We start from the raw sequence: 19867 nt of genomic DNA on the forward strand, positions 1-19867 counted from the left end.
GATATATATGGACAGACAGACAGGCAGCTGCTAGCCTGATGGGGAGGCTGATGGAGATAATGCATGGATGAGTAAACACACACATGACATGATGGAATAAAACTGAAGCACACAGGCGCACACATCTACAGACAAAGTAGTAAGTCATCAATATGCAAACTAGCTAATTATATGACTGAGTGACACATTCAACATCAGTCCATCCGCCCCCATGCACCAAAACACACACACAGACACACAGACACACACAGACACACACACTAACCAGATATACACAAATGTCAGCTTTAATATAATTTACCATCCAGTGGCTCATATACGGACAAATAATTGAAAACCTATTTACAGTCCAAATCAATGAGATATCAGGGTGTCATTCATTGCCTCCATATAACACATAAAACTTCATTAGCTCGGCGACACGCTAATTGATTTTGTACAAAAAATGAGATATCATGGATGAGGCTGACACATTCAGTGTTTCAGTGTGATTTAAAGAAAGAAATAAGCCCGAGCCAGAGTGAAGGGAGTGGGCAGACACTTTTATGAAGACGGACATACTTAATCCAGCATCAACATTGGCACCTCATAAATATTATCATCCCTGAGACAGAAACGACATGTAAATTGACCATAAAGTGAATAAACACACACTTTGTTCGCCTGATTTAGCAGCCTGTCGTATTGAAGGATATACTGTAACAGATGTGTGATGAATGTTATTATGTGGATCATACAGTGTGTGTGCAGTGTGTGTGAATCGGGGCTTGCGGGGCCGAATAGGGGAAGACCCCCGGGAGCGGTGTAACACTGTTCGGGGGGTCTCTGGATCCCCACAGGCTTAAGATAAACCATGTACAGCTGTGTTTAAAGGGGTTCACTGAGTTAATTCAAAAGGACACAGAGATGCAATGCAGCCTGTGTGTAGATACACAACACACAGACACACACACACAGTTTTCAGCAAGATGAGGAGAGCTGCTGAAAAAACCCTGTGCCAGCTGGTGATGCGACCCACACAGACACACAGATACACAAGCGCACCTCCCTCCAACCCACTTGACTGCATTAAAAAGGGGGCTTCATCAAAGCTGTTCATGTTGCCTCCATAAGTCATCATCTCATTTGCAAGACAAATGGCCGAGTCAAATTGGTCAGTGCATTTTAATAAAGAGCCGAGCACGGAGCCGGAGTCCTCCTCTGCCCTCGCAACACACAGGTCCTCACACAGCACCACCAGATTCACTGAACTCTTAACAAGCCAATTTTCAAACTCATGTTGCAACACCTGTATATCAATGATCCCTGCAAGTCACGCTCCCATTTGTAACCATACTCCCATTTTTGTATCAGTTTAACAAAATCCTGTAGTGAAATTTAAAATACCAGGAATAACTTTTATTCAAGGTAAAAGGGACAATAGTGCTTGGATGAATGGAAATTTGAAATTTCGACATCCATGATGACAATTCCATCTAATGAAGAAAACTGTGTTATCGACTGAAAGCTCCAGAACAGCCGCTGGTGGAGACTGTTGACTCTACTTTATAGGTGTCTGACAAGAAGTTAAAAAAAGGCAAGAGGGTGGTTGGTTGGTTCATGGTACAAATACTACAGTTGTTTTGCAATTTGGTTTTAAGATCAGAGATCAGAACAACTATTTATTGTTAATATCCGACATGCATGTAAATCCACTTATCTTAAATGCTTCTTTCAAACCCATGTGTCCTTGGACTGAATTAATATATGCTCATGCAACACACAGATAGGATGCTGCTCCTATGATAAAACATAATTACACAGACCCATTATCATCTGGTCCAAGCATGTTTGAGCTGCACACGGACCAGTGACCTTAACATTAATTTCATAAGGTCATGCAATTCTGACCCTTTGTGGAATTACTATTGTCACTGTAGATTGTGGCGCTATTGATTTGCTGTGCTTTTGAAAGCTATCTGATATTGAGATCCGCAGACTGTTGATTTAACTCCGCGCTTGTATTGAATAATTAAATCAAGTCAATAGGTTTGTTGATATCTGCGCACCTTCACCCTTCAAATGTCTCGGAGAGCTGCCCTCACAGTCCGTCACCAGGGCCAAAGTATAATAAATGAGCACAGATCTGAGAAATACTCACGATAACGGGCTGTCGAAGAGACAGAGACCCCCCCCCCCCCCCCAAAGACACAGCTATTGCTGAATTATTGTGTGAATTGATTTGCCATAGGGTCCGTCTCCCTCAGAGGTGACATTGAACCTCTTAGTATTTGTTTACAAAAAGCTATTTTGGTGCAGTTTGTACTGATTTTTAAACTATAACATATCACCCTGTCAAACCTCTCATTCCCTGTATGGATCCATCTTTAACAAATTGATCTGGTCTTTCCAAGCGTTTCAAACTCACACAGATCTATCATTAATTGTACAAGTTGTAAAAGTATTTATATGGTACGTTTCCAGACTTATCAATCAATCAACGTTGCACTCACCCATTGCTTTTAATTATTTTACTCAGTGCCTTTTCTTTGTGGGCAAATCAGGGTTCAGTATCTTGCCCAAGGACACAGACTAGAGGTGCCAGGGATTGAACTCTCAACCTTGTGTTTCATGAATGACCTGCTCTACCTCCTGAACCCAAAGTTTCCAAAGATACAAGATGTTTTAAAAAATCATATACAAAAATTTACGGTACAAGTTTGGAGAAATAAGTATAGAGCTGATTACAAGGAAAAATTATATATGAAACAAATACAATGGGTATTCTATATATATTTTGAAAAATTAGCACAAATTATACATATTATAGTAATTATACAAAACTGAACTAAATGAGTAATAAATAATGAATTTGATTCCAGGGAACCTCTAAAAAAAATTCTGAAAAATTCTAAAAACAGGATGTTAATTTTATTTTTGTAAAATACAGGAAGTTAAGCAGAAAAGGTGAAAAAAATAAAATAGAAATACGTCACTGAGTGGGAAAAACAGAGTCGCATTATTTCTACGTCATTGAAGAAAACCCCCAGGTGAACCCAGGTCTGTCACGTGTTGTCCAAGCTGGCGTTAATTAGCTGTTTGTCACGTGACGCTGGGTCCGCTTCCTTGTTTACGATCAGAACGTTTATCAAACTTCAGTTTTATTCACTTTAACTCTCTAGTTTCACAATAAATCATCTCTCACGATGCTGGTAAAGGCTGGAGCTCAGCCGCCGGAGGAACAGATGTGGAGGCTACCGGAGATAACTGCGGGTTTTCTGCAGGACCGACGCGTCACTGAGGTTTGGTTTGTTTGACAATTTTAAAAACGTTTTATTTTATCTTCAGTTCTTTTTGTGATATCTTCAGTACTTCCTATTGTGTCTTCAGTACTTTTTACAATTGTATCTTTAGTACTTTGTATAGTATCTTCACTCATTTTTATGGTATCTTCACTTGTATTTATATTATCTTCAGTACTGTCAGCGGTATCTACAGTACTTTCTATTGTATCTTTAGTACTTATTATGGTGTAATCCGTGCTTAGTGTGGTATCATCAGTTCTTCTGTATTTCCTGTGGTATCTGCAGTGTTTTCTATGGTATCTTCAGTTCTTTCTACCATGTTATCTATAGTTCTTTCTATGGTATCTGCAGTACTGTGTATAGTATCTCCAGAACTTTCTACTATGACATCTATAGTTCTTTCTATAGTCTGCAGTACTGTGTATGGTATCTCCAGTTCTTTCTATAGTATCTGCAGTACTGTGTATAGTATCTCCAGTTCTTTCTATGGTCTCTGCAGTACATTCTATAGTATCTTCACAACTTTCATTGGTATTCTCAGAAGTTATACATGTGTACGTATAGTTACTAGACTTGCATATATTTCTTGGGGGCATTTCTTATCCAGGAGGCTTCTTTTAGTTCTGTAACAAAGTACTGTGAGCTATTACATGTATTTAACCTCTGTGGGTTTTTAGCTGTTTAGAAAGCTCATATTTAACAGGCCTGTCATGAAACCCCCACCAGCTATATATAGTTTGTTGGGGTCCCCTGAGTCAAGGTGTGAATGTCTTATTATAGTTTTTATAACCTGAATCTTAACATATGGCAGGAGGTTTTAAAATGACACTTATCTGTCTTGACCTCAATGCAACCTTTTGTGTAATATCTATATATAAAACTTTTATGCATGTATTTGTGACCTTATGGGATCTATTTGAATATTATGGCTTGTGAATGAACACATGAACTGTATTTATTTCAGTTTTTGTTTTCAACTTGGTTGTTTCTAGTCCGATACTGATAAATGTCAGTTAACTGAAATGCTAATTTGAGACAGGACTGAGCAGAACAGTCTCATAAGAAGCAGCTGTCACATCACAAACAGTTACTCTGCAGATGGAGTTGGAATTGAGGAATTTCTAATTTCCATTTTTCTTAGCGTTTTGTCCATCTCATATTTTTAACAGTTGTCTTTGTGAAACATTTTGTTGAAATCTCCAAAATCAACTCAGTGAATTGTTAAATGTGCTCGGATCACTACAGGTCCAGTGATGCACTCTGTCTCGGTTGGAGTATTATAGTTAGTGTCTGTGTAGCTGCGGTATTTCTTGGGCCTGTAGGTGGGGCTCTGATGCAGTGTTTCAAAGCCAATGCAGGGGAGCCCTCTGGAAGTGAGAGGAGGGAGAGAGGGGAGGAGGGAGAAAGAGAGAGAGGATTTTGCAGCAGGCATGGATGCCTTTCCAAAAAGACCCCCACCACCCTCCAGCCCCCTGAAGCGTAAACTCCCTCAGAGTCTCAGGGGTGTGATCTAAATGGTCCGATCTGGCCCTTCTTCTTCTTCTTCTTCCTCCTCCAGTCTGCTTGAATTACATTTTTTCATGAAGTTAAGTTGTTATTGTCAGTTGTTTCCACTGAGCTCATCTGCAAATCCCTTAATTCTGCATCATTTCTTTGAGTAGGGCCATTTTGAAACAATAGCCGGACCAGCGGGGCTTGTTTTGGAAGTTTTCACGAGATGGAAACAAAAGAAACCTCAACATGACTCAGTATTGTGCAGGATGTGTTTTGAATTGTCTTTATGTGAAGATAGGGAGCACGCTTAATAATCAGTTTTATGGAAAGGGCATTATTCCCCCACCCCTCACTGATTATATCATTAAAGACAAGATTACATAATTATAATTTTTAAATATGAATTGCTTGAAATGCACGTTGGGAGGGAAACACTCCTGGAGCATGTTAAAAGATCATCAAAGAGCAAAAATGCAGATTCCTAATCCCCCTACAACTATGCAAGTGTCATAATTATGTCGCTCTGTTGCTTAATCTCTATCTTTAAGTCATCCTGCATGCGATTAGATATTCAAATCCGATGATCTGATCATTTCACCCCCGCTGTTGTGGCGTATTTGTGTAAATTCTGCCTTCGGCGTTGCCAAATCCCATTCTCAAGGGGATGAATGCATTACATAAACCTTCATCTGTCTGCGGGATGCATATACCTAACTGCTTAAAACCTCTATTTTAACAAAGCATGAGCTTTATCATCTGTTGTTTTCATGTTATATTCAAATTATGGAAGTGCCAAACTTTGAAATCAACTTTTTACATTCTTCTTTTTGGAAGCTAATGGATGAAACCGGTGGAATTATGTCACCACACTGTCTTTAAAGGGAATTAGATCAATAACGTGATTATAGTAAACTGCTTGGTGCTGGACATTGTTGTGTATAATGCTCATTAATGCGCACTAAGCCTCTTTTAGTGCAGTTGCCAGGGATGTAAAAATGTAACCCCGGCGAAGCCCCCTCCACATCCGAGTTGTTCCTGCGGGTGAGTCAGGATCCCTGTGAGAACAGTCGTCTCCTCCTCGGTTCCTCCCGAGCCTCAAGATCCGCTGCAAACTCCGAGGCACTGCATGCCTCTCTCTCTCCCCCCCTCTCTCTCTCTTCTTCCTCTCCTCCTCCCTCCCTCTCCCACACTCTCTCTTTCGCACTCCGCTGCAGCACCTCAGTTGAGCAGGAGCACCGCACTGAGTCACATCTACGCACACACGCTGTCTCTCTCTCTCTACACACACACGCGCGCACACGTTGCATGCACACGCACGCACGCACGCACACACTCGCACGCACGCACAGCCTCCTGCGGTATCCCATACGGCGCAGCGGCTTTTCCAGCGGCATACCAAGTGCGTCCTCGCCGAGGGATGGGAGCTGCAGCAGCCGGGTCTCAGCGCGCACAGAGCGGCGTAGTACAGTCCTGCTGATCCGTGGATGCCGCCTGGAAGTCTGCCGCTATTTGAATCCCGTTTCCCGTGCAGGAATCGCCTTCGAACCACGAACCTCACCGGGGATTTAAAGTGGACACTCTGTCTCGTCCGGATTTAACGTTGTTCTCGTGGTTTTTGGGAGGAGTAAAGGAGTTGGGGATCGCTCCGGACGTGCCTCTTATCCGCAGTGTCGCTGCGGCTGTGAAGTGATATCTGCATAGATTACAGGTAAGCACAGAGGGGTTGTCACGGCTTTAGTCCCCACAGTCAGGACTCTTTTAGCCCGCTTTGGTACTGTTCTATCCCGGGTTTGCCTGGGTGTGAGGTGGCCACTGCAGCAGCCAGGTGATCCGAGGCGTGCTGCACCTGTTCAGGCTGCGCCATGCCCGCGCTGCGCACTCCGGCGATGGGGCGGGTTTCACGCCGAACCTGTCCGTCTTGGTCGCATTTAACAAGCCCCGGGGAGAATTGCAGAAACATTTTTAATGACTTCCCGTGTCTCCCAACTCGGGACCCAATACATCCACAATGTCCATCATCCTCCATGCAATCCATCCACTGGGAGAAGAGGCAGCTGCATGCTCACACTGTGCGTATTCCTCTTGCACTGTGCAAAGTGTGAAGGTTAAAAAAGATAAATATTTGTGGAGGATTAATGCGCTGCCCTCCCGATGCATGGATCAGCTCTAGTGGAGTAAAGACCCCTGCATGCACTGCAGTTGGGATTTAAGGCTCGACTCGAAAACTCTATACACATGATTTTTGTGCAGGATGCTTAGCAACCCGCAAATCCCACGACACGTTCAGATAAGAGTTGATTGGGAAAAAAATCGTGAATTATAATGATGCACAGCGTGATTCTTTATAAAAAGTTCTGGAACGCATGCCTTTCTGGAGCATGTGCATCTTCAGGGATCCAGGCTTTCAAGGAGCCTGAAACTATTCAAGCTTCCAAGCGCTTTCTTTGCAGTATCAAGGATGCACAGTTGCAAAATCCTTATGTTTCTGGGTTTGCTTTTGCAGCCAGTGCGCACAGTTAATATTTTACGAGTGGCCGTGTCTGCTGTGTGATAATTCGTGCACTTTGCGTTATGCTGAATTCACTCAGCCACGTTTCTCCCCATGTGGTTTTTCAGGATCGCTGGGATGTGGCAGTCTCTCTCTCTCTCCCCTGAAATGTTGAACTTGACCGATGTGGCTCAGACAGAGCGCAGAAGAAGACTTTAGGGAAACTCATGTTAACAGAGAAAACATTCTACAGGGACTTGGTCTGTGGTATGCAGCATGCACACTAGGTTTAATATGACCTTATCTTAAACCCTGGAATTTCATTACCTATGATAATATTCCTTTTAGGGTCACATGATGGGTGCAGTTTAAGGTTAACACATTTCATTTAGCAGGTTATCTGAAGAATGTTTGGCTTTGATATTATCCTTCAAGTCTTCACTGTGGTGATCTGTAAATGGTTTTATGACGTACTTCACAAGGCTGGATTTTTACAGCACTGCCAAATTGCATTTAAACAAACTTACTGACACGATTTAGAGATATTTGGATAGTCAGCACTCATGGATTTAGACTGTGCTGCACTTTCCCTTCAGGGTTATGCCTCATGTAAGCCAAGAGATGCAATAATGAGCAATGATGAGTTTAACACTGTCTTAAAATGATACACATGGTCCTGTAAAGAGTTCCTTTGCCAATATTCAAGGTTAATGGATCTCCATGGTTGAGCGTAACTGTGGGTAATTTCCCAGCATAATTTTCATCTATATCTAAATAGGTTTTTTAAAGATTGAGCTGAATCCTATTCATCTGAGCAAGGACCGTAACTGTGCAGGCTCTTTGGAATACATTCAACGTCAGCTGTGTAGTGTGAATGTGTGCTGCAGGTCTTTGATTCCAAATGTGACTCATAAACTTTGTCTCGCCGTCGTCGCCTCATCTCTCTCTTGCTGCTCCCCTCCCTCCCTTCCTCACCTCCCTTGCTCCCTGCGTCTCTCGCCCCTCATATGCAGAAAGCAGCTGCTCCAGTCCAGCCTTATATGCAAAATGCAGATCCTCGCAGAGCAATCACACTGAGCCCCTCTGCTGGTTTCTCCCTCCCTCTACCCACCTGCACTCCAGACTCAATGCATCAATTCAGCATCGCTCCCTCCAGTCCCTGTTTGACGTTAACCTCTACCTACAGTGTTCAGCATTGTTGATATGTATATATATCTCATAAGCACTTAAGTTATATGGTCTTAGTTATGTTTTAAAGACCCTAACAAAAGGGTAACATACTTGTTTAGTCTGTAATCAACAGAGCGTGCAGGGACAAGCCTTTATGCTGGAAATCCATGAGGGGCAGTATGACTTCACAGGCTGGTGCAGTGGAGAGTCTGATCCCATATATGAGGCTTTTGTTGGACAATTAATAATAAAAAAAACTAAAAATATATATATATATATATATATCTTTATTACCACATAATTAAAGGGTTTGTTTGGATGATGTTTCATACTATTTACATATGGTTTATTTCAGAGATGCTGTGGGGTGGTTGGAGAAAAGGGTTATTTTTCGTTAAGAGAATCTTTATTGGCTCCCCAGTCCGATTTTGTTGTTGTTATGGGCAGCTGAAAACAACATTAAGAAATAAAGCACAAGATGCTGCTGGTTGATGTGTGGTCCATTAGTTGCTGTTTAACTGCCTGTGACGGTGAGGTAAAGGAAAACAGCTTGTCTCCAGGGGAAAGTGTCTTTATTCTGCAGGCTGAAGTTCCTCTGTTGTCTGTGTGACTGTGGCTGGCAGGAACCTCTGTGTTTGTGCCTCTTTTTCTGTGTTAACGCACACGTCTGCATGAATGTTCACATGTGTTATGTCCTCTTACTGCATGTGTGCATCTTCTGCTTCTGTCAAGGTCTGAGGAGAGAAACATTTATTCCTTGAGCAGTTTGATATCCTCATTTTATTTGTGTCTTCTTGCCTCCTTGTCGATTCACCGAATTCCAGCTCAACTCTTAAAGGCTGTGAGAGCACTTGGCACCACTCGTTCTCCCTCCCTCTCGTCTTCCCCTTCTCCTCTTGTGCTGTCCATCAAGCCCTGCCTATAGGAATTGGAACAGCAGCCTTTATCGGCCTGTAAGCACCTCATATTGACATACTACACCCTGTCTGTTGGCCAATGTTACGGCTACAACGCTGGAGTTTGGACCCGGGTAGCGTGGCCTTGTCAATATTATGGCTTGCTAATGGATAAACTCTCACTGCAACCTTGGCAGTTAAGACATTCATTACATTTTTGGGGCTGTGCACTTACAAGAGTACAGCTCCATTGAATAGAAAGTCTCTGCAACGTGAATACATTTAAATGGGAAATCTTAGAAGGATTCTCTGTGGCGATAAAAATGTGTGGTAGCCAAGTCTCAGGCGGAAGTGTGTGTGTGTGTGTGTGTGTGTGTGTGTGTGTGTGTGTGTGTGTGTGTGTGTGTGTGTGTGTGTGTGTGTGTGTGTGTGTGTGTGTGTTAATGATGCATCTGTGACTGGCCTGCCGAGGCCCTATATGAATACTCTGGTCACAGAGAGACGTATCGTCATGTTCGACTGAATGATGTGTCTGTGGTTTGGACCTGAATGGAGCTCTCTGTTTGTTCTCGTTCTGTTGCTATCTTCCCCACTTGATGTCTCTCTCTCTCTCTCTCTCTCACACACACACTCACACACTCCTCAGTGCTGTGACAGGACTACCAGCCACAGACTAGTGTCCAGTTAGACCCCACCCTCCTCAACACAACAGAGAGGATTGAAAATTGTATTTCCGTCTCACCAACTTTTCTTCAACTATTATCTATCTCCCATATTTCTGGACAGTTAAATGTACATTAAAATTTTTATGGATAATTTAATAAGAAGCTCTTTTGTATTTAGGTTTGTTGAGCAACATTTTTTGCAGATACGTTTGTCGAAGACGTGGCACATAAAACCTCCCTCTTTGCTCTCAATGATGAGATCAAACTTGTTCTGCGACACAAGCTCCAAAGTCTATTATGTTTTCGTTGACACTTCATTAGAAAGATGGTATCACTGACCGAGGGCTTGATGGTTTTCATCTAAATTCCAATGTGGAGGGGAGGGATTCCATGCTACATTAGGAGAATAATTGCTTACAAGTATGTAATTAACCCTTTGGTAATGCACCATAGAGCTGCATATTGATGTTTGCCACAGCAATGACAGCGTAGCTCTGAAGCGAGGATCTCCAAACAATAGGCGTTGTAAATTCTGTGGGGAGAAATCAATACACACCACAGCCTCCAATTTAATGAGAACCTTTGTTCTCCTGTGAATGCTTTACTCAGATTATGTGTGTGACGCCAACAGAGAAGATACATATAATCATACGTGTGTGTGTGGGCGTACAACTCATTTTTTTCCCCTTATTGGCAGCCCGAGTCCTATTAAGCTGTCACATGCTTTTATAATGGGACCCAGTACATGTACATGCTACTATATCACAGTTGCACCACTTTTATTTTCTCCCTCCAGCCCTCTCTCATGCTCCCTTTCATCTTCTTCTCAATCCTTCTCTCCCTATGCCTCCAGCTCTCTCCTCCCATATCTTTCTGCCAAGCACATAACTTTATCTCTGTGTGTGTGTTTGTGTGTTTGTATGCGGGGTTGGGCAAAAACATCCCGACTGTCGTGACATTGGAACGACCTATGAGGAGGGATATAAAGTGAGGGGAAGATATGGGATGTAGCCTTTGCAGATAGGAATCAGGAGATGTGGAAAGGCACCAGTGTATTGGTGGGTTTCGCCAGACTGCTCCTTTTGATCAGACCATGTTAAGCATTTCTTCCAGGTCTCTATGATTCATATGGAGCCGTGAGTCTGATATATAAACAGCTCTCTTTGATGCAGCGGCAGATGACACGCTGTGGCATATTGGCTCTTATGTTTGTGTGTGCCTAGCCGAGCATGACAAGCAGTAAATTAGTTTTGTTTCAGATGCATGAAATGATGAGGAAATTGCAGACAGACTTGGGGCATTTTTTTCCTCTCCTCTCCCTCGCTCTCATGTGCTCGTGCGCCCGACGCCTTAAGTCCACGCAAGGATTAGGCCCCTAATTCTGTTTTCATCCCGCCTGTCGCAAAGAAGCATGGGTGCGCATGCTGAAGTATGCATGCATGCGTGCACACACATTTTTTATTAATCCGCGCCAGACAATACCTCAGAGCTCTCCATATTTATCATGTAACCTACGACCAACATGTGAATTTTTTTTAATGGATTTAATTCATTGCTCGGGGGCTGTGTTCAGGCTGACACTTCTAACGTCTGGGCTTTTTTTATTTCTCATCACTCCATTTTTCAAGAGCAAGTGTTTTCTTTAAGTGAGGCTGCAGGAAGGAAGCATGCTTTAATATGTTGATTGAGCGTGCAATTCTTCCTCTCGCGTGTTGCACAGAAGGAACAGTGCTTATTGGAGTGATGGTTGCTTTGCTCAAGTGTAGTGCTGCTACGATTCAGACCCCAGTATGAACAGCTCTGGGTGAAATACTGTAATCACTATGTTTTTACAGTTTTATATTGTTTCTTAGCAGGAGGTGTCCTGTTTGGATGATGATCACGGACCAGGATCAGAACAGATGACTCTCTCACTTCCTGTGTGTGTCAGTGGTGTCAGGGGGCATCAGTATGCACCGTTAGCACAGTAATTGTAAAGCAGCGGGCTTAGGGAGGACCCCTGCCACGCTATAGCCAGAAGGCAGTGGGACGGGCAGGGGGAGGATGTGCTTTACTGTAATACCCTCCCTACATCATCCCACCTTCTCCTGTCTCCCCCCTCCCCTCAGGATATATCACAGTCTCGCAGCATAATGTTGGGGATGTTACAGACAGATTTAACCAGACTTACACAGGATTTTTGTGTTATTCTTCTCTCTGTGTGCTCTCTCCCTTTTGAATTTGGGATTTTGCCTTTCTTGAGTATTTTTTTCTTCTTCTTCTTGTGTTGATGGGATTTGGAATGGCTTGTGCGAATGCAGTGACTGCCTCTTAGCTAGGGCTCAACTCTTGCCAAGTGCTTTTGGAGAAGTTTGTTCCTCCTGGAACAGGGTTAGAGTTTAATTTGTTATTCTGGTTGAGTTCATCAGTGACGGGTATTGATTTTTGATTGCTGGGATGAAAGTTTCCAGGAAAGGGGTTGACTGCACCAGATTTTGAAAGTTTGTCCACGTACCCTAGCAAACCTCCTTTTTCTTTCTTCCCCCCAAACTGGTGAATCAACAACCTGGTTAATCTGCAGGGCGTGTTTACTCACACATGATATCATCCCTCAACTCTGACACATGTTTGATGTGTGTCATCCTTTCTGTTTCCCTCCACTGTTTTGATGATTTGCAATCGTCTAAACCGTACATTTAAAGCTTATACATCCTTGTTTGGCTCAGCACAGGCAGGCCAATTAAATCTTTCCACTATAGTGACACACAGCATCCTTACCTGCCACCCACGCAACTAACTGTGTTCCTATGGCAACTTGATTTGTCAACTGAGAACCCCTCCACAGACACTGTCTTCACCGCTGCGCTTCCTTTGGAAAAAACTAGCAGGAGGCACTAAACAGAAGTGATGGTTTGATATTGTGATGGACGTTTGACCTTTCGAATGACAAGAGCGGCTCAGAAGATTCACTAATAATTTGTATCTGCAGTGGAAAGAGGAACCTCGGTATGTGTTGACTTCCTCAGCACTGATGACTGTGTGGTTGCATTTTGAGATTTTCCAGTAACCGATGCAGTGTCTGTAGTTCAGCATCATAAAAGCATCATAGAGCTGGAAGTATAAAGAACTTATGCATTATTAATCAGTTATTTATCACTGATAAGTCATGCAATCATAAAGTTTAGGGAAGGAAATTAAATAGCGGTTATGGTTGGGGAAATGAGTTAATCTATTGAGTGTTCGTGAACAGTTTACTTGTGTGTGTGTCACTGTGCACAGTTGTGGTAGGTTAATGAAGGCTTTTCTGCACCTTGATTTTCGAGTTCCACACACATTTTACTTACATTTAGTTGTAGAGCGTTCTTCATTTGTTGCTTTTATGTGCATGTTACTGCCACCATCTGGTGACAGTATCAAAATATTTGCTCCCGGGCGCAGGCACAAGCAAGGCAAAACATTTTTTCTCAATAGAAAGCCTTTATCGTGTTTGTATTGTAGAAGAGAAGTGGTGCTACATGGTACTCTTGGTTGGTGCATAATCGTAGTTAAGAAAAAAGATCATAGATTTAATGATTATTCAGCCCACCCACCTATAAAGTCACTAAATGACTGATTTTATTGACCGGTCACTTCAGCATACATAGCAGATAGTGGAGATAGCATTTACATGATATTCAAATTAATAACTGTGCAGCAACTAGATGCCAAGTCAAACCTGACATGGACAAACTTTAGCCTCTCAGCTGTGGGCACACATCCCCTCCCACCCCTCCACCATCTCCCACACACACAGCACTGGGAGGTGTAGGATACATCAGCACTATTCCAAAACCCCAGACGACAGAGGAGTAAAGGTGAGCCACTTTGTTGTATTGCATCAAGCATCCTCCCTCTAACTTTTTTCTTCTGTGGGCTCCAAAAAAACAGCCCTCTCCCCCCTCTCTCTTTCTCTCTCTAGCTCTCCCCCCTCTCCTCTGTGAGTCTACAAATGTGACTGTGGAGAAAGCACAAGTTCTGAGAGAGGTTTTCATCCCTCCCTCCCCACTCCCCTTTCTTTGTGTCCATCCGTTCTGCATTGTCACAGCAGTCCCTCCAGCTGGGCTTTGATTGGGTTGTTCTGGACCCACCGGCAAATCTGGCAACCAGATAGTTATGTTGTGTGTGTGTGCGTGTGTGTGTGTCCCTGTCTAAGAGGTTTTCCTCCATGTCCCTGGGAAAAGCAATGCGATGAGGTAAAGCTCGCAGAAAATCAAAGTATAAAAACGGCCATGACAAGCTACGGAGAGACCAAAGCAGGGGGAGGAGGAGAGGAGGAAGGAAGAGGGGCCAAACGCTGGATAACAATTTGCATCCTCTCACTTGCCACTGTGGACGACAGCGGGCTAGAAAGCTTGTCTGATGTGTTTATGCCGTAGGCTTTGAGGGATGGAGTGAAAGGAAGAGGAAAAGTTTGAGGTGGCTGTGGAGAGGCGTGTAATGCCATGTAAACCTAAACTCTCATCTCAGTTAGTGAAATTGCTCACACACACTTCTCTAACAAGTGTATAGGTGTTTTGATGTAAATCCAGTTGTGCATTATGCAAAAATAAAAAAAATGTTTTGCTTTTGGCCTTCATCATGTAACACGTAGTACCTCCATAATGACAAATTGAAATAAGAATTTAGAAATGTTTTGCTAAACTTATTTAAAAAAATGGAAAAACTGACATATCACACTGTCAGAAGTATTTTGAAACTTTTCTATGGTATTTGAAATTTAACCGCAGAGCCTCCTGTTTCTCTTTATCAACTTTAGAAAAAATGAGCGGCTCCATAATGTCTTGCTGTGTAGTGGTGCGACATTAAGCCAGGGTTGCCCACCCACACAATTTAACAGCCAGGGGCAGCAACTGTAGGACAGAGGAGGTATTTTGCAACACTACTTAAGTTAGTTTGTACCTTTGCTCGTCTTTCAAATTGAAAACTTGTTAGGTCAGATTTCTGTAGTAGTGTGGTGTTGGTGTACCAGGCCAAAGGGATCCTGTGTCAGTGGGGACTTTGTCTATGATGTTGTAAACTGCTGTGTATGTAATTGATCGATTGTGTCACTTTGTGCCCGAGGACATCACAGAGCAAAGTGCAGACAGTACAGACATATGGTTGAACACACATACTAAGTCTGAATGTAATTAGTTTCCATTGAAAAACACCAAGCTGGTTATTAGCGCACGTATTGTTAAATGTGTGTTTTGTTGTAAGGATGCACTTTCATATGTAACACAAATGCCTCCACAATCACACTATTTGTAAAGTATGGTATAGACCAATAGTGCAACAATGGGAGATACTTACAGACCTTTGTTTAAACTCCCTTATGGATTCTTTTATTGTTGTTCCAGATTTTTACAAACAATGCAATGATAGGTTGCACATTGCATCAGGTTTTTCTGATTGTGCTGCTGCTGCTTCAATGCTTTCATCACCACAAGCCACTCGTTGATTAAGCAGCATTTGAGCTTTGACCTTTCCCCTGGTGGACAGCAAAGGGGGTGCAGGGGTAATATATAGATCCACATATACAGAGGGTTGTGTTTTAGTGTGTGCATGACCCTTAGCATCACCCCCCCTGTGTTTACACTGTGCAGGCTGCAGAATATCTGGTGTATTTGCTTTGAGTTCACCTTAACGGGCATTAGTGTGATATGCCTCTGCAGCATGATGTCTCCCCATTGCATCATTTCATTCATCGATTAAATATTAACATTGTCAACATTTTCATAAGACGCCCGAAGGGGGGCGACTGTACTGTAATTATTGACAATTATTAGCAATTACAGCCAATTGCCTGTCACAGCACCATGCTAACATTAGTTTTAGCAGAAAGATAGAAAAGACACGGAGGTGGAGTGTTTGGACATTAGTTTACAATAGTTTAGTTAAAATTTGTTTTATTTTAGTGTGATTTTACTCTCATCGGTATATAAAATCACAGACTTTGTCCTTTTTACTTTGACCTTTTAGGAAAATGACACATCTATCTCTCCACATGTGCTTATTTATCACTGCAGCTGTTTTCTTCTCGTTCTCTTTCTCTCTGTCTTTGCTCTTACTCTGGCATCCGTAGTAATAATACAGCAGCACCATTTGCTCAATGTGTTTAAAATTAGAATAGCTCAGCTGCTGGAAGGGCACTTTTGACACATGCTGTCAAACTGCTCATTTTTCAGTTTTCTGAGACCATTACCGCAGGGCTGCAAGTCTGTGCAGGTGTCGACGTTCTGTCTTCTCTAGCATGTCCCATCACTCTCAATCTATTGCACTTGGCCTATACTTACCTATACTAGGTAATTTACACCGGATTGGCATATGAACAGGATGACAATAGACTGAGGTGTAGTATTTTAAAAGAAGAGTTGCGGGTAACGTTGTTTTCTTGACACCAAGAGACTCTTATGTTATTATGAGAAGGGTAGAAAATGTTTTTGTTCTTTGGGACAAAGTAGAATGTTGTGCGGTCGAGATAATTAATGGAAATCACTGTGATAAACAACCATGAAGACAGTAAAATCCAATGCATTGTGTGTCACACTGATTATGTATAGAAGTGTGAGGTTGTTGTCATCTGATAGTGTTTTTTCAAGCCTGAAAATAAGGAACTTTTGTATTTTTTTTGTGTCAGTAGATTAGTAGAGACTAGGTTAGTTGCCAGTTAAAAGTGGAGAAACAAATAATTAATTCAAAAATACACCACTGTCCAGTCGTCTGACCTCATTCCAGCTGTGCGTAGTAAACCAGGAGTTGAAATCTTTAAGACTCTTCTTCATCACCACTATGGATTAGAGGGGGGGAGCTGTAATCCATGTCCTTTAAGCAAAGCAAATCAACCCCTGCTCTGATGAGGCGCACAGATGTGCATGGTGCTCTTCTTTTGTGCGCGTGTGAGATAGAATTGGGAAAAAATAGGATGGATTAACGTGACTGTTTTTGTCCAGTAGTTCACTCCTTGTCTTTTGTGGGGGACGCTGCAGAATTCGAGTTCACACATTACCGCAAACACACACTTGTTAACACACATCAACAAACAAACCTGACGCGCTGAGGACCATCACGCCTTGGTTCATACTTCTCAAAAAAAACAAAACAATGTAGGAACAGAGCGAGGATCAGAGAATAAGCAGCAGTTTAACATTTTATAATCACCACAAAGCCTTGGAAATTATCAAGCTTTCATGTCTAAGAAGTTAATCTTTGAGGTCAAGTCTGCTTTAGCTGCGTTCAGCAACAGCAAGAGAAGAAGAAAGCAGAAGAAGACGGGTCACTACGATAATGGATTCAGAGGGAGAGACAGAGAAATAAAGTCAGATATAAAGCATCAATACAAACAGACTGTGCAGCTGCCTGTGTGGTCAGTGGTCTTGGATCACTGGCGTCATTTGTTAAGACGAAACATCTGAACTGGGGCAGGTCTGATCCTGTTTACTGTGACTCAGCCAGAAAACCTGATTTAGCCAAGGGGTGAGTTTAGGAGCAGTTATTTTGACATGGAGAGATGTTATTTTTTTCCCCCTCTAGTTACACAGGCTGCAACCTGCTGCGAATAAACCACATTCTGACAGTGTTAACAATGTTTTTATGTCTGTGAGTAGAGTAAATGATAAAGTTTTACTGGAGGTTAGTGCCTCATAACAAGTTGAAGCAATGATCAGCTCATATATGGTGAATTGTAAGGGTTGAAAAAGTTATGTCAAGTATTTAAAAAAGATGTGAAGGGTTCCTTTGTTGCTTTCTTGTACCCACATCAATGTGTATAGATTAGTTTTTTTAAATTTCTGTTCCGCGATGAAAACGGATTAGATCAGAGGGAATTCAAATGTTATGGTTTAAATTTACATGTGCTTTCCCCCGAGGCAACAGATCTGAACTCTTGCACACTTTGCCGTAACCTCTGAGCTTTGTGTATGTGTGTGAATGTGTGCGTCTGTTTAGGGTTTGGGTGCGGTGCATATCTGTCAGTTTCTCTGTGTCTCTATAGGGCTTTCACTGCAGGTAATTTGACATGTCATAGCAGGAAAACATTCATCATTAATAACAGCTGAATTGGCATTTTCTGTTACACAGCTCAGGTATTGTTCAGGCTGGCTCACAGGTACTTCTGTTATCGATATTATTTTAGTAATAATCTCTGCTTTTCATGCTATGACATGTTAAAACGTCGGCTGTGAAATATTTACCCCTTCTTTCCGACTCTCTCAGTTTACCCTCTCCCTTCCCTTCGCCCTCAACCCATGTTTTGATTGTGAATCAGTGTGATATGGATCAGTCTCTCGGTACGAAACTTTTCTCTGAAGTTACAGTTCATCCTTTCCCCTGGTATTAACGATTCTCCTTAAAAACGGCGACAAGCCACATTGTTGATCTGCATTTCTGGTTCCAGTTTTGCCGTAGGCCCTGACGATTGCCAGCTGCATTTAGTAAAGTTATTTTACCGTTATCTCCTGCAGCTCTGTGTTTGAAGAGCCACCTTAAATAAGGGAGTCTCATAATCTTTAGGAAACTCCGAGGGAGGACTTGTGGCAGAGCTTTAGTTCCCACATTAATCATACAACCTCCCTTTTCTCCCCACCCAATCTCCTAATTCCCTGGGCAATGTTTTCAATAGGCCTCACTTTCTCACTCCTCCCTATTCACATTACCTCCACTGTACCATCCCACATAAGCTGTTTATTATGATTGGAGGCCTAAAGTGTGCTGTGTGCAGAATGAAGTGTTGCAACTCTGATTTATTACCTGATTCAGTGGCGCTGAATGCACGGATATAGCTGGGTGAGAGAGGCGGCGAAGAGAGAGGAATAGTGAAAACCCAATATGAAAGAAGAGCTTTAAGGATGTCACCTTTGCTGGAAATCAATTCTTACAACAACTCAGAGACACTGCTGGCCACACTATGATGAAAACCTCTGCGGTCACATCATGCCTGTGTATGTGTCCATTTGTTATAAGTCTTTAACAGTAAAGTCATGTAGGCCCAACAGTTTCCTTATGAAACCACATTTAAATTCGCTATAATCCAGGTTTTTATTTAGATCTGCACCAAATTGCACACACTCCTAAATATCAGCCTCCTATTTTTCTTTCATCAAGAATCATGAATTATTCCCTAAGAAATCAACATGCCCAATTTCTCGCCAGAGTAAACAAATCCCTGGATCCACCTCTGATCCAGATCTGCAACAAAATTGTATGCGTTTATCCTTGACCCATACGACATGTTTCCACTAAGATTCATGAGAATCTCTCTTGTACTTTTTGTGTAGTCTTCCTAACAAATCTAGTGTTTCTGCGTCTTTCTGAGCGAACATGAATCTATAATAAGCTACAATTTGCTGGTAATATTAGCCGTGCTGATAAAACAGCCAGGCTCTTATCCAGATACACACCAGCTCCTCAGTGAGGAGGCTTCTGCAGCTCCACAGCAAAACGCTGCCTTGAAGGTGACAAGTCATTCTGTCTCTTTAACCAAAACACACAAGGCGTCTACACACAGAACACGCAGCACTGCCGTGTTTTGTTTCTCATTCTGCAGCAAAAACATCCATCATTCCAGCTTCAAGCAAACTATAACTCATAATTACTGTGTCGGGGAGGAAAGAGGGATACTGGAAACCAGACCTGCAGAGGAAAGAACGGAGGGAAGGAGTTGAAAGAAGGATGGAACGAGAGAGAGGTTTTACTCTCATGAACAGCTAAGGGAGAGCTGGAAGGAGAGCAGGTACAGGGAAGGAAGAATGGATGGATGGAGAAAGAGAGGGGAGGACGTGTTGGGACTTCAGATGGTGCCAGTCTGCAGCCGATGGAAGCGAGTGCTGATTTGTCGACACGGCCCTGCATTCCTGTCTACCCGTGAGCGCGGGG

At 42.6% G+C, this 19867-nt stretch overlaps 1 protein-coding gene across 2 annotated transcripts in view; it reads left to right on the forward strand.

Annotated features, from left to right (window-relative positions):
* The first annotated feature begins 3073 nt into the window (after positions 1 to 3073).
* plxna4 (plexin A4) overlaps positions 3074 to 19867 on the forward strand; it is a 217180-nt gene continuing 200386 nt past the window's right edge. Inside the window, exon 1 of one of the 2 annotated variants that reach the window (XM_020092318.2) lies at positions 3074 to 3281. The gene's annotated coding sequence lies outside the window, so the exon portion shown is untranslated. Of the gene's footprint in view, positions 3282 to 5968; positions 6487 to 19867 lie in introns of those variants that run through there. The other variant, XM_020092317.2, reaches the window with a different exon arrangement.

The sequence above is a fragment of the Paralichthys olivaceus genome, chromosome 23 (genome assembly GCF_024713975.1).
Source record: "Paralichthys olivaceus isolate ysfri-2021 chromosome 23, ASM2471397v2, whole genome shotgun sequence".
NCBI lineage: Eukaryota > Metazoa > Chordata > Actinopteri > Pleuronectiformes > Paralichthyidae > Paralichthys > Paralichthys olivaceus.